The sequence below is a fragment of the Sturnus vulgaris genome, chromosome 2 (genome assembly GCF_052056855.1).
Source record: "Sturnus vulgaris isolate bStuVul1 chromosome 2, bStuVul1.hap1, whole genome shotgun sequence".
NCBI classification, from domain to species: Eukaryota; Metazoa; Chordata; class Aves; order Passeriformes; family Sturnidae; genus Sturnus; species Sturnus vulgaris.
In genome coordinates, this window is record NC_142244.1 from 12,052,938 (window position 1) to 12,069,089 (window position 16,152).

Below are 16,152 nucleotides of genomic sequence, written 5' to 3' on the forward strand. Positions count from 1 at the left end.
GACCTTTTGTATGTATGTTCTTATGATGTGTAAGAAGAATTCAATGGAATAACTAAAATGGTTGGTTTATGTCAAGGCAACAGCTGTTAAACAAAGAACTTTCAAGTGGAAAAAAATTAACTATCAGAAATACTGCAGGCTGCATTTTATCCTTGATCTATGCATCTGTTCTGTCACCAAACTGGATTTTAGATTATAATGCTTTGATTTTAAGCTAGTCAGTGTGACTTGGCTATTCAGATGTATGCCTGAATTACAAGATTCTATCTTTTTTGGTTTTTTTTTTCTGCTTGAACTTGTTTCATCATCTTAAACTGTGAAGTGTGCTCTTTACCAAATGACATCAGACAATGTGCTTAGTAACATGTAAATCCTATCTATGGGGTAAAATCTCAGCATTTAGAATAGGAGGATGCTATGATAAAATGGTCTTTTAGTGCTGTTGCATTTAAATCCCTAAGAATAGTTTTCTCTTTGTGTAGATCTAGATTAAAACAATGTAAAACAACTGTGTGGAGAGATCATTCGAAATGTGTTTCAATTTAAGTATAGAAAAGGACTTTAGAAACTGTAAGGGATAGAATTTATGTCCCTGAAAGCAAAACTCTAAATAGCAGCAGGAACCATTAAAGCACTGAATTAAAGGAAAATGAAATGTGACAAGTAGGCAAACAGATATTTAATTAAATATGAATCAGTGTAAAGCAGATCTGCTTATTATTGTTATTATTTACTGACTCTTTTTTGACAACTGCTCAGTTTAGAATGAAATGCAAAAGAACATATGTCTGTCTTTGTATGACCCCAAATATCTCTGTTACCCCTTTCAGCAGACAACATGCCTTTTTTTCCCCTAAGTGATTTTTGGTTGCTAGGAGAAGTGCAATGGTCTGCCCTGCTCTTATCCAGCAGTAAAACTGAAAAGTGTATTGAGGTAAAGAGAGGGGCAAAGCACAGTGTAGGCCATGAATCACAGCTTGTCTCTAATATGTCCACTTTGTTTCCACTTTTTCTTTGCAAACTTTTGTTTTTACTAACAGTGTTTCTTTCCAGCTGATCTCTCAAAACCATTCAGAAAGTAAAAAAAAAAAAAAAAAAAAAAAAGAAAAAAAAAAAGGAAAGAAAAATAAATTATGCTGTTAAGAGTCCACTCAGAGGAACAAAAAAAGGAGGGAGAGACTTTGAGACTTATTCATGAGGCCACAGTGGTAGCAATGCACGACTCAATGAATGGCCTCAGTCAGCTGCTGTTAAACCTGGGTGATTGATACCTTCTGGTTTTTGCTAGAGCTAGAAAAGCGTGCAAAAAGTCTTCATAGTGCTCCTGCCAGTTTTAATGCAAGATATTGAAGTTGTTTACAAACTATTTCAAACAGCAGAATATTCAGTGTTCTTGAAGCATTCAAGTAGCAATGCTGCATTAAGTGTGTTAAAACCAGAAAGGATTATTAATGTGGTACTCTTGTTCTAGTTTGTGAACTCCTTTATTCACTTTTTAAATCACACTTTTTCAAATAATCATTTGTTGTGGCAAGAATCACTTGGCCATCACCTCCTACAATGATCTAAAAGTGGCCTTATCCAAATGTCATTGGCTACTTTTAAACCTTGGCTGGTAGAAATGGTTGTATATGATGATGTAACAGGAATAAATGATTTGGCAATATTGTCTATATTAATAGACTATCAAAATCATGAGAGTTACGGCAGATTTCACTTGAAATTGATTGCAGGATGAATGTATAGACAATATATTCTTTCCTCAAGTGCTTAATGAAACTTAGCCTGGAGAGCAGTCTTAAAGCAATAATTATATCTCTCAAGAATGATTGCTGAAGAGGTCATGTGTGAGTCCTGTGAATGAGGAAACTGAACATGTGGCTGCAGAGATCTGTGATTTGGTCTATGGAAACAGCTGGCTGCCTATGGACAGAACAGGGCCCTGTATCATTCCTTACCAGGAGTAAGTAGTGAGTAGCCAAGGGTCTCATTACCCATTTAAAACGTTGTGTTGACTCAGTTTAGTGACATGCAGATAATAGAGAAATTCAATGATGATGTACTTGGAAAAATAGTGCAGCAACTTGTAACGATTTGTTATTCCCATAGGGACAAAATAGGTTTCACCCATATTTTCAAGGCTATTGGGTGACCTGGCAGTACTGGATTGAGTCCCAGTGTAATTTAATGGAATTTGTGTCTGTTTAGGTCAGGGCTGAATTTGCCCCTGGGGAAAAATGATGATAGAAGAGTTGTAAGTTAAATTACAGGGAACTGACTCTATCTTACAGCCTGCTAATGGGGGTGGGAGTGTGTGTGGTTCTTTTGTGTGTGGTTGTTTTTTTATTTTCCTTCCTGATCCACGCAGACTCTAAGAGTAGTTTAAATACCATCCAAAGTACAGCTGAGTTTTCAGTTTCTTCCATGAAAGCTGCAAGTGCTGAGACCAAGAATTTTCCCTCCATAAATTGCAGCAGATGTTGCCTCAGTCATTCTTCAGTGCTACCCTCCCCAAAGCACTGTTGTCTTTCTTCCTGCTGAGTCCTTTTTCCTGCTGAGACCTGCATGGGGAAACAGACACGGTTTTGTTGCTACACGTGGATATTGGTTAATGAATTTGGATTAGCTGTTAATATGTTAATATAAAGGATGTGCCCAGTACCTCTTAGGAACTCCATGGCAGAAGGAATAGTGAGATTTGGTCTTCAAGAACACAGCTGATGGTGAGAGAGGTGTGCAGTTGTTCATGGATGAGGAAGTAGGGTTACTTGAACTGTTTCTGCTGCTGCTTCATCTGCTAGTCTGACTCCAAAACAAGACAACTTTTGAGGTCCAGGAGGATGAGAATGGAAGAATTGCAGACCATTAAATATGCCTTCTAGTAATAATTTTCCTTGCTGTTACTCGGCAGTCCTGCCACACTGAATTGCGAAGGAGAAAAGAGGTAGAGGGAGATTCAGCACTGCTGGTTTGGGACAGGGGCTGGGGGGGGGGAGCAGGCACTGCTGCGGTGAAGCATTGAGCAACGCCTGTCCTTCCCCTCAGCCCTAAGGTATGTGCCTCTGGGAGTCTAAATATGCTAGGGAAGGAGTCAGGAAGGAAGTGGTAGCTGTGGGCTTGTCTGAAATTAGAGGAAACCTCTTGTAAATGGTGACATTTAGCTGAATGTCTTTGCTGTTTCATTTGCTTATTCATGCAACTCAACACGCTGAAGGAAGGACCATTCTCCAGAGATCTCATCTGTTCCCCAGAGCCCAATGCCTTTGTAGAATAAGCTTCTTTCAGATTAAGTAGCCTACAACTATTTAAATAAGGAGCAGTTTATAGCTGTGATATTGAAGTGGAAAAACAAGAAGGCAGGTTTGCATACACTTTTCCTTTCATATGAGACAAATCTATGACCATTTCTTACACTTTCTTTCTCCCCTCCTTCTAAGTCTATTTCCTAGCATATCTCCTAGAAATGCCTTAGCTCACTACAAAAAAAACCAGTGGAGTTGAAACTTCTGGATGTATTCGAGGCCAGAGAGAAAAATGTGCTCTTGTGTTTACAGACCTTCATTCCCTGTTCCATCTTCTGTGGTTTATTCATGTCACTTGCCTCCTTATATTTCATAGTTGAAGAGTTTGTTCTATGTAGTTTTCTTGTCAATTGCTTTAGTTTATTTTCCATCTCCTTTTCTATTCTGTTCATTCTCCTTTGGCTGCTGTTTCCTAACCATGTTGGTTGAATATGAAGACTTAAAGGACAGCAAGGGTTGGAGGGGGGGAAGGCAGTGTTGGTGAGGAAAGGACTATTATAAGAAACTTTGTCCTTTGGCAGCATTACTTTGTGAATGCTCTGCATAGATCAAGTTCTGTTGAGGCATAATTTTCTGCCATGCTTAACTAGTGCATCGAGGAAATTAAAATAAATTAAAATAAACTTACAAAATTCATGTGTGCAAGCCAAATTTTGTGTGAAGTTGGAAAGAGGTACTTTCCTGAAAACGAAACTGTGTCTTAAGTCTTGCGTTTAGTTTTGAAACATACAAGTTTCTCCTCTGTCATGCTGAATTGTCCCTTTCAGACTAGTGAGAACTATAGATAACTATGTTTATGCATGATTTGTTAAATTTCCTGTTCTTGCAAATGGTTGAACTTTCTCCATTTATGAAATACTGACACACAGAAGGATAATAAACTTTAAGTATCAATGGCTGTTTTTTTTTAATATTCTACAAAGTTGTAAGGAAAAAGAAAATATTAAAAGGTAAGAGATACTGAGTAGGCACAAACTGATTAGTAACAACATTCGAGGAAATTACTGTGCTGATACTACTCTTGAAATAATTGATATTATTTGAGGACTTGATTTCTGTTATGTCTGTACAATCTATACATGATATATGTGTGTAAGAGAAGAGGAGGTTGAGAGGAAGCCTCATTGCAGTATTCCTCATGTGGGAAGTGAAGGGGCAGACATTGATCTCTGTGACCAGTGTCAGGACCCGAGGGAATGGCCTGAAGCTGTGTCAGGGGAGGTTTAGGCTGGATATCAGGGAAGGGTTCTTCCCCCAGAGGGTGGATACTGGAACAAACTTCCCAGGGCAGTGGTCACAGCACCAGCCTGACAGAGCTCAAGAAGCTTTTGGACAATGTTCTCAGATACACGGTGGGATTTGTGGGACTGTCCTGTGCATAGTTTACTTTCTTATATATAACCTTTTTAATAAATTGGCATTATATATAGGAAAGTAAAATATTATGGACTTTGATGATCCTTGTCGTCCCTTCTAAGTCAGAATATTCTCTGTTTCTATGATAATGCAGTAAGTACTAAATATGTACTATACGAAGTACCTTGTGAGAGAATTCTCTTAATTTACTAGGTAAGCTGGATGCAATATTTCTGGGTGAAAGTTTGTTTGTTTTGTTTTTAATTCAGAGTTGTTTCCAATTTTATTGAAGAACAAATTTAACTTTTTGTAAGTGCATTGTTAATGAAATCCTGACTCAGCAGAAGATGCCGGGAATTTTGTCATCAGCATCAGTGAGGCCACAGTTTTTGTTTTATTGTGGTTGGCAATGTGGGAGGTTAATGCTGAGAAGGAAGTTTTGTTTGTTGGTTTAGTTTTGTTTTGTTGGTTTTTTTGGGGTTTTTTTTTTTTTTTTTCAAATGATTATACAAAGCTTAAGAGAGTGACTTAGAACTAAATATAAAGTTATAATCAGGAGGTTAACAGATACCAGAAGCTTCACCTGTGCTCCATTAGAAAACCAGTGGGAAACCAAGACAATGATGTACAACAGATTAAGTAAGCGGTGCAGTCAGCAGCTTAAGGAAGAAGTCTGTAACACCATGAAAGCTCCATTTATTTAATCTTCAAATAGAGGCTGGCTGTTGACTTATGGTAACCACCTTTAGCTTCATCTGTCCTCAGGACTAAAATTTTTACAATTAGAGCAGCCAAAAATCTATTTTAAAACCAATTTGTAATAAATTTTCAAATTAGAAAGTCAGGGGCATTATTTGACAACAAATTCCTTTCATGCTTCTTAGCATTTGTTTCCAGGTGTCTTACTAGACTGCTTGATATTCCCAAAACAGAGATGAGGGTGAAATAAATTACGTTACTCTTTGGATGAGGAGTTATAACTCTAGTGAATAATTATATTATTATAAGTTATAATTCTCCTGAATACAGGAATTATCAGACTTTTAAAGGGAATAGAATCATTAAGTTTGGAAAAGATCTCCAAGGTCAACAAGTCCAACCTTTAACTGATCACCACCTTGTCAACTAAACCATAGCACTCAGTGCCATCTCCAGTCATTTCTTGAACACTTTTAGGAGCAGTCATTCCACCTCTTTCCTCAGCAGCCCATTTCAGTGTTTATCAGCCCTTTCAGTGAAGAAATTGCTCAGCCTGTACACTGGGTACCTGGAGAGAAAAATAGATTCTTTAATATTCTGTGCTGTGGCAGAAGACTTTTCAGATCACAATTTACTTTCCTATATATAAACTTTCTTATAAATTGGTATGAATTGGTTGCATATGCATATGATATAAATAAAACCTAACTGAATGTTATAAGCCAAATAAATAAATCAGAAAATTATTCTATTGCATGTTATATTCTTTGTGCAGCTGTCTTGGAGAGCTATAAATAGATATTGCTTATTACTTTCACTTGCATTTATTTTTGCTTTAAATGGCAAATGCAGCTATTGTTAACAGACCTTAAAATTGCTTGGAGGATATTTACTTAGTTCATTTTGAGGAAAATTATGAATGTCCTTGTTAAAATATTTGTTAATAGCATCTGACCATTGGGACAAGTAGATAAATTGTGAGTTCAAATGACTAAAGATTTTTTTTTCACGTTTTCAAGAAAGGGATTTTGTAGAGCGTTTGTAAGCACTTTTGCAAGTGCTTATACTATGAGTTTTTTAGTGAAAAAAGACATATCCCGGGGGGGGGGGGGGAAGGATAAAAATCATAGTAGCAGTTTCAAAAAGCAACAAAGTAAAACAAACATAATAGAAAAATAAATAGTCTTACAGACCTTCTTTTGCTTCTTTCTAAATAAAAATCAGCAAAAACACTGCTGTAGTTTCAGTAACATCTTTAAAAGTAAGTCTTGCTGGTTTTGTTTTATTTTTCCAATAATGGAAGAGCTTTTGCTTTGTAAGGATTTTTGGAAGCTTTACTCACTGCCAGTAAATATGGCAAGAATAAGACAGATCAGTCCACTAAAGTGTTTGAGTGTTCATGTAATATATACCTAATGTAATGTAGATGTCACTGGCTCTTGGTCTCCTTCTTGCTCATGGGGGAGAATTGATAACCTGTGCTTCAGAATCCTTCCCTTGATAAAATGAGGTGGACAATGGCTGTAGACCTGGCTGTCTGGCACCATGGCTGTCTCTTTGACAAACCAAATACTCAGAATTTTAGGGAAATATTGTTAAAGCATGGTGTTCCTGACACCTGGCACTTGTTGACCACATCGGTGAGACACTCTGGAGGTGAGAGAGATGACAATTCAGAATATTGAGACTTAGTGAGATTCCTTTATTATATAATAAAGTTATTATATTAAAATATTAATTTCTGTACATATATATGTTATTATATTAAAAAATATTAATAAAAGTAGTAAATGGTGAGCGGTAGAGTTGCTGAATGTTTTTCTAGAGAGTTTGAACTTCTGTTTGTATAAGCAGAGATTTGCAGTATACCTTACCATCTATATTTATCTTTATTTGTAATCTTCCAGGTGGTGGGAGCAATCCAATTAGCTTTGCCATAGAAACTGGAGAATACCTCCAAACTACACAGCAGGAAGGATTAATGAAAAAAATCCCTCTGCAAAGTTAAGTTTCATCTCAACCTATGTAGAACTAGGTATATAAAGCTTCTCCTTTCAAGGAAAGAAGTTATTTATTTACTGATTTATCTCCAACACAAATCTTATAGTGTAAGATACAATTTCACATCTAGAGATCCAAGTGAAAACACAGACCAAAAAATCCACAATCTCTTCAGACAGGGATTAGGTTTCAAAATCCCTTCAAAAAATACTGAGAGATTTTCATGCCTGCAAATAACGGACCTTGGATTTTGTTAAAAACTTATAGTGAATGGCATAGAGTTTATGTATTATAAATCTCAACTGCAGTTCTGAAAGCTATTACATAACCAAGGCAAAGAATCTTTTGGACCATAGATAAACTAGTCACTTGGACAATATAAAATTAAAATTCACTGAATATTTATCTGGTTTTATATTGAAAATGAGAGGGTGCAAATCTTGACAGTTGTATCAAAACTGGGCTCGTGTCTAGGTGCGTGATTATAGTCTGTTCACTAGCTGGACATTCACATAATGTTAAAACATAAAGTGCTAAAAGAAGGATCACTGTTGTATCTCAAAACCAGCAGTTAAAACAGTTACAATAAAAAAATAAATACAAATAAAAGCAGTTACATCTTTGCTCTGCTCGTGCTCTGTTCATTGAGAGGCCTCTGAAAATAGAGATCTAGGTAACTACTTGGTGTCTTAACTCCACATACTCCGTGAACTGCTGGTCCCCAATTATAAAATACTGGTAGTTCTAATTAAGTTGTTTTATAAGGGCCTTATATTGGTGTCATATCTTGGATTTCATAGGCCAACACTCCTCTAGCCATACCTTGTCACATTCATTTGCTTTGTACAAGGATTGATAGGTAACGAAATGCACCAGCTCTTGTGTGGTGTGAGGATTGCCATAGGTGAAGAAGGCAATTGTCCACTTCTGCAGTGGAGGGAGTTTCTGGTGGCTGTGTCACACAGGATGTGCCACACTGTCTCCTTTTCAGTCTTCTTGATTACTAGATCTTGGTCAAAAGAATTTGGGTGGATTTATGAACCTTTATATTACAGACAGCTCTTGTCTGTGGGAATAATTTTCTGAGGAATTCTTTCTTTCACTTTTCTATGCTCCTTCCTTTACTGTTTCATTCTATTGTGTTCGTGTGTGTTTGAAAATGCTTTTCAATTCAAGCAGCACTTGGGTGAGTGGAAATCTGATGTCACTTACTAGTGTTATTTGTAAGCTAGAAGTGATCTCCTAATTTAAGGAACTTCAATTATCGTCATGCCTCCTATTGATTAGATTCTGTTATTTTAGGGCAATTGGCCATCTTTTCAAACCATAATAGGATTGTTGAAACTCAGTCACTGAAAAAATGGCACTAACCTTTTTATTTTGTACAAGACATAGAAGGCACAGAGTTTTGAGGATAAAAATGGAATCGGAAAGATACAATTTTAAAAATGAAGGAGTGAGATTTATATTTATTGTAAATAAGAGGTATGAGTGGATAGTTGGATCAAGTGGTGGCCTTTCACCTTTAAGGCAACAGCTTAAATTAATCCTTAGATCCTAAGTTAATTGAGATAAATGGTTTTAGCTTTGTCCCTGGTGTAAAGTAGTCCATATTACAAAACTGCCGTACATCTGTTTGTGCAAACTTGGCATAATTGGTGTCCTCTTAGGACTGAGTTGTCATTGAGAGTGGACTATTTCTTATTGCTTAGGAAGGTGTTCCCTGTAGGTCAGGGTAAATGTTGTTGTTGGGTCTGTGAAGGAAATCTGCTCCTGCCTCTCTTAATAATCCCTAGCTGACAGATTTGTCAGAAATGTTTTAAGTGCTATAGCTGTTATTTTAAATAAAGTAAAAAAAACCCCAAAAACCTTTTGGTGTAAAGAAAGTAAATCAGTAGGAGACTTGACCGTATTTTCTCCCATCTAGTAGGAATCCAGATGCTCAGAGATGTTAAAATTGCCTAACTCATCATTTGCTCATGACAGAGAGCCTTCAGTGGTGGTCTTCAACTTTATGAAAGATGGGCATGTGGAGAGAAGGATAAATTAATGTAGAATATATTGTTATTTACTAAGGATTAGGTTGAACTCCAGTGAAGGAAAGCATGTGGCTTTCCTTTCCTGTTTTCCTTCAAGGTTCTGTAGGAATTGCAATTCATCCTCTTTTCTGTTATTAGTGAAGCACTGACACAGGATGCCCAGAGAAGCTATGGGTGCCCCATGCCTGGAAGTGTTCAAGGCCAGGCTGGATGGGGCTCTCTGAGCAAGCTGGACTAGTAGAAAATTTCCCTGTCCATGACAAGAGGGTTGGAACATGATGGTGTTTAAGGTTCCTTCAAATCAAACCATTCTATAAATCTATTATGTGTAGATTTGGCATTTAGGGACATGGTGTAATGGTTGACTTGACAACGCTGGGCTTATTATTAGACTCGATCTAAAAAGGATTTGTCAACCCAAATGATTCTGTGATTCCTCCTCCAATGGAAAAGCAATTTGTATCATAGTGCTCTTGGCTGAAGAGTTTTTGTTGTTTTCGTGCTCTTGCTCTGATATCTTCTGGGCTGAACCTTTGAAGCTACAAAGTCCTGTACCTCACTCTCTCAGCTGTCAGATGATCTGGAGGAGTGAAGGATCAAATACACAGCTTCTACTCAGGGTCTCCTTTTTAACCCCAAGTGAGATGGGAGGTGTTGGAGGCAGTGAAGGAAGCTGCATCCGCATTTTGGCCAATACTCTGTGTGTTTTTATCCAAGGCAGTGTTCCAGGTCAGTGTGCTAAGTGTTGTCTTTGCATACTTGGAGGATATCTTTTCCCAAAATATTTAGGTTTAGATGAGAAAAGGATTGCAAAATATATTTATATAGTACAGGGATTGGGGAAAAACTTCCAGACAAATAGTGGATGTGCACTAAGTTCTGCTTGTTGTCTTGTGTTTCCAGGAAGAGAAGCAACTTCAGAATAGAATATTGTCAAACTGCATACATTTATATACATCTCTGAGCTAGTGAGGGAACAATTTTCTAAAAGTAATGGAATATTACAGTATTTTTCTAGTGCAGATTTGCTTATGTTCCTTTTAGAAAGTAGAACACAAATCAAATTTTTTTTGTACATTAAAAAAAAATTAAAAAAAGATCTGCAAAACATTTCTAGCTTGTCAGATGTCTCTTTATATGAAAAATTTGAAAATTACTTTACATAGTACTGTTCAGTTAATGTTTATAAAATATAGAGATACACAATTGTAAAGGAATCAGAAAAACTGCCTCATATGTGTCCATAGCTGGATTATGTAAAATAAGTTAGAATAGATGTCCTAAATCAGTAAAGTCTGGGCTACATATTTGGTCATATTTAACATGTGTTTCCAAGTGCACCTATTATTTCAATAACTGGTGTCTGGGTGAACACGCTGGGGGGAGAGAGGAGTGGGAAGAAAAAAGAAAACAAAGCACTTTTCTTCAGTTATCAAAATCTCCTCCAAAACATGGAATGAACTATCTTATCATAATACTCACGGTGCTTAGTTACTGTGATTTTTAAGGATAGGAGATGGATCAAAATTTGTGGTAAAATTCCTTAGGTGTGCAGTTTTAATAAAATAGGCATCTCATTTAGTCTTTTGCTGTATCATGTATGGAACTTAATGGCAGGAATGAGAGATTTGAGCTGTTCTAAGCCTTAAGTAGCTGAAAGGGATTAACCTTACACAGAGGATTTACTAATGAAGACATTGCACTTAGACACACAGAAGGAAAGGAAAGTGAATTGTTGATCCAGAAATTATTCTATCTAGTTGTCCAAAATGCCTTTTTTTCCCTTTCATTCTGCTTATAAATTTAGTTTATTGTATAAATGTAATTGGATCTTATTCTCCTGTGGTGTGGCCATGCTTTTGTAGTAGTTTCACAGTAGCTGGCACTCAGTAAGGTGCAGTCTATGGACACAGAGATGTGGCAGTCCAACTGTAGGCTGTGATGGCACCCTGTGCAGTTTTTGTTCCTCTGATAATTCATTTTCATATGCTTAGGACTAGATCCCACTACTTGAGCCAGTATATAATTTATTTTCAAAGGCTGATGCAGGTTATTTTAATCTCCTCTGGCATTAGTTTGCAAAAAAACCAAACCTTTAATTGAATACCCCTGTTTTGCTTCTATTCTGTAAACGACCTGTTAGCTTTGTAGCTAGTGGCCAGGTGAGCATGATCAAGGTTTAAAAAGGGAACAAGAAATCAAAGCCCAAGCAGGAGCAAAGAGGTTCTCCACTGATATCTAGGAAGATGTGGGGACAACTGTTTTCATGGTTAGTCTGTCTCTGAGTGCTGAATTGTGTTGTCATTATTTGGGAAGGGCAGGAGGTGCAGATGGGTAGGTAGCCCCCTTTATGAGTTTTTTTTCCTGGAGGATTTGTGATCTTGTTGGAACACGCTGAATTTGTAGGCTGAGATTAAGTAGGCATCAAAAAGTTAAGAAATGTGACTTTTTGCCTCGGATTCCTTCCCTTGCATTTTAACCGTATCAGCTGCAGGATCTGTACAGAGACAACCCTCCTAGAACTTTATTTCATATGCATCTTTGTTGCAAAGGGTTGAATCAGATTCTAAGATATTTTAGACCAGATTTTGGCTAATACAGGATGAGGTTACTTTTGTGCTCTTTGAAATACACTGGTTTTGTTACTTGTTTTAATGTATGTCTGTGCACATGCAAGTATAGAATTGCAATTAATAAATGATCTGTTGTGATATATGTGCTCTGTTTTACTTGTAGGAAAAAATAAAAATGCTGCTTGTAACAAGGAATTCTGTTTTAAAGAGATGCAGTATAAAATGCACAGTCATTTAATAAGCGGTTTTTAAATAAGGAAGGGTAAAACTATTGCTCTGGGAAACCAGAGTATGTTCTGTAAAGCTGTGTAAGCTATTATGAGTGAGTCCTTCAAAAAGAAGTTTATTTAAATTATCCAGTATATTAAGTTACTTTGGTATTGCAAGTTGTTAATGCTGGTCTTACACACTTTCCCATATACGTTGTATGTAAGTTATTTTATAGATTATTACTATGGATTTTGTGTTTTGTAAATTATTGTTATTATTTCAGCTTAATGGAAGTTCTCAGCCATTGCTAGATATGTTTTTTTTCAAAATCATTGGTGTGTGGCTTGAGTCACACCAGAAAAGAACCTTGGTTTTTGTCTCATTTTAGACAAACAATGCATTTTGGAAAATAAAAAAAATAGGACAAGCACTTTGAATCTTCCCAGCTTCTAAGTGTTTGTGGCTTATTGACTTCCTGAGGTGCTGTCTTTGTGGTTAACTTCTGTAAATGTAGTCAGTTGTTTGGGTTTGGGGTTTTTTAAAATCCACCACTTATTTGCTCTTTGCTTTTTGAGGTTTTTCTAATTTGAAGGAACAGAAGTGTTCCAGCAAACCATTTCCTGTACTATAAGCTGATTTTTGTCCCTACATCAGTTCTTTTGCCCAGTGTCATTAAAGAATACTGTCAGAATTTGAAGAATCACTAGAGGCATGTTTTGTTTTTGGTTTTTTTTTCCGTGCTATTGTCAAATGAAGTAATATTAACCTACAAACATAAGCAGGGCACCTGATGAGCAGGGAACCGAAATGGTTTTAAAGTGCAGCCAGTTCTGAAGTTTATTGCACCACCATAGTGATTTTCTCTAAAAAGTCAGTGATAAAATCATTTGAAGTTGTTGCATTTGATATTGATGTTGACCTTTAGCATAGCTGATAAACTGACTTTCTACTGGCAGGCATCATTAATAGGAGGCTCTGTGCTGTCCTGAATAATTTTCCTCACAATTAGCAGCATTGATCTTGTAGGTGCAGCAGCAGCTGAAATTCCTTGAGGCAATCAGGGAGGGAAGGTGTTTGAAACTCACCCTGAGCGATGTCAGTTGTTCCCACTTGTTCCATACCATTATAGCAATTACATTTTTCTAGTCCTAGTGTGTTGATTCTCAAAAGCAGTTTATTCCACATGCTTTCAAGGTAAGAAGTGAAAGGGAAGGTTCACCAAGCTGTTCTGGATAATATCATCTCTACTTGGTAAGATATTCTGGATATGAAGATTATCTGTAAATTACTTTTGAACACAGACTCAGTGTCCTGGTATCTCAAATATAATGAAAGCTGTGGGATTTTTTTGTTGGGGAGCAGGGTAGGGGGAGAGAGGATGAAATAATTTTTAGTTGAAAAGCTGCCTTTATGCAATTTTAAATTAATATTGATTAGTACTAATGGAGTGGGCTCTGGGAGAGGCTTTACATACCTCTTATGCCTACTAATAAGGTCTCATCTCAGATGCACAAATCTCTTAAGGAAGTGAGTCATTTTTATCAAAGTTAGAAAAATCACTCCAAGCTTTTTGAGTGAGAATAACTCACCAACTGAACAAGCTTCAAAGCAAAAGCTTGATACTGATGTGGGGGAATAGCCTGGGAGCTGCAGAGCTGCTGAGGGAGCACATGTGTGCACTGTGGGGAGAGAGTGCTCTGTGAGACCATCCTGTGTTAAGTGCAGGTCATGATGTGACTCTTGGTGTGAACCTTCCTTTGTTACCTTTATTATCTAGGGTAAGAATTGGTGATGATCTATTTTGATCAAAACCCAATCTTAAGTTTTGGTGAAAAACAGCATCCTATCTAAAATGCATTTCAAATTGTATCTGCCTTTCTATTGGCTGTAACATTCTCTCAAATTATTATCTTAATTTTACTATTAAGAAGGGTTTCAATAGTTGGGCAGTGCTGGTCTTAAACTTCCATGGGGTAGGTAGAACATCATGGAAGTTTTAAAAGAATGGATGAAAGCAGACTGCAAAGTACACAGATGGGTTACAGCTTCTGAGACTCTGGGAGACTGTGCTAGGACTTGCACTCTGCTATGAGGAAGAGTGCTGGAGGAAGCCCTATTCAGGACAGAAGTCTTTCAGTGCTTAGTGTTTGCTAGGCTTGTCTTTGAGGGGTCATCTCACATGACACCAGATTCTATTTGTAGCTTTTTTTCTCAACTTATTTAATATTAAAAATGCTTGAAATGTAATTAGATGGCTATTTTTTGGTTTTGTTTGAGAAACAGGATGTAGTCAGTAAAGGAATATTTGACTGTTTTGATAAAGGTGACAGGAAGACAAATGTACAGTCCTGTAAGCAAATACAAATTACAGAGTCCCCATAAGTCCTTCGATATGGAAAGTTCTGCACTTGTTTGCAACATATAGCAAAGTCTTAACTTGTCTGAAGTTTGGCTTCTCTGACCAAGTGTGGAAAGCTTCTCAATTTTTGTTAGTTTTTCACCAACATCAAATGCAAAGAGAAATCAAAGAGAATTGAAATCAGTTGTGAAACTGATAAATTTATTCAAGTGTAAGAAAACAGCGATTATTTCCAGAGTAACTGTATAAGTAAATAAAATAACTGTTGATACTGTCAGCATTTTGCTTATTCTGTGTGATAAGAATTGGGCCATTATCGCTCTAGACTGGGGGATGTAATGTGCAGATCCTGATTGAATGCTAGGTTTATTTTTTTTATATAAACTCTGCTCTAAACATCATAGATCTTAATTTGTCAATCAGCTTACATCTGCTGCATCAATATTCTTCCAGACTTAAAATGTCTTAATACTTTGAAGCAAGTTAGTTGTTTTTCTTCTGGCATTTTAGGGAAAAAATATTGCTAATCCAGCAATGAATTTTTGTGCCTCTCTATATATGTGCATATATGATGTAAAAAAATAATGAATAGATATAGTTGTTAAATGGGCCTTTTGCATTTCCAAGAATATAAATTGGTTATTATAGTATTAAAAACTAGTACTCTGGGAATTAACATGTGATGTGTATAAAATTCGTTTAAAACTATAAAATGGTGTTGTTTTATGACTAAAGTAAAATTAGAGAAATCAGCTTGGCAAACCGAAATTTCCCCTCAATGGTCCTAGAAACCTGGAGCTCCCTGACATTTCAGGAGGACAGAGGGTAAAACTCAAAGAGAGCAGATCAGGAAGTTGCAGGTATGTCTTGCCTCTGACTGCTCAGTGGCATAGCAGGAGGACAGTGACATTGGTCACACACTATTGTAAGCCATCTGTGCGTTCAGGGCATAGGTCAGGGAGACACCTTGGTAGGCTGACAATGATATTTGTTCTGTGGGATTTCCATCAGTGCATCTCAAAATGCTTCACAAAGGAGTTGTGGCCACATCTGCATTTCAAAAATAGAACAATTGAAGTGAGTGAAAAATATCTGCCGGGTATCATAATGATGGTAGAGTGTGGAGTTGAACTCGTAGCTCGTGTGTTCAGGAGCACACATGGCTGCTGGAGCGGTATCTGCACCCTCACAAAATGAATGTGGCTTGGAAAGAGTTTATGAGCATAGAATCCAAGCAAATAGATGTGTTGTCATCCACAGGGAGAAACAAAAGGGTGACAGAATAGAGAGTGCTGTTTTGTAGCTCCCACTGTGTTTAGCTGTCCTAAGATATGATATCCTGTCTCAAAGTGACAGAATTTCTTGTTCCTTTGATCCATAGGATAGCAAATCTATGTGTATTGTGCTGTGCCACAAACATTAACATTTGGTACTATTCTATTTCTGCACTTTTTCTGTGAGGAAACATCCAGCTATCTTCTTGAACACCAGTAAGATTAATGAAAATAGTATTTAATGTCAGTTTAAGTCTGAAAATACTTCCAAGGGAGAACTTTAAAGAAAAGTGATATATATGGTGGTCAAGGAAGTTCCACTTTTTAAAACAGCAGAAG

At 36.9% G+C, this 16,152-nt stretch overlaps 1 protein-coding gene across 8 annotated transcripts in view; it reads left to right on the forward strand.

The window, feature by feature from the left end:
* ROBO2 (roundabout guidance receptor 2) overlaps positions 1-16,152 on the forward strand; it is an 859,086-nt gene that overhangs the window by 431,035 nt on the left and 411,899 nt on the right. The window lies entirely within an intron of this gene.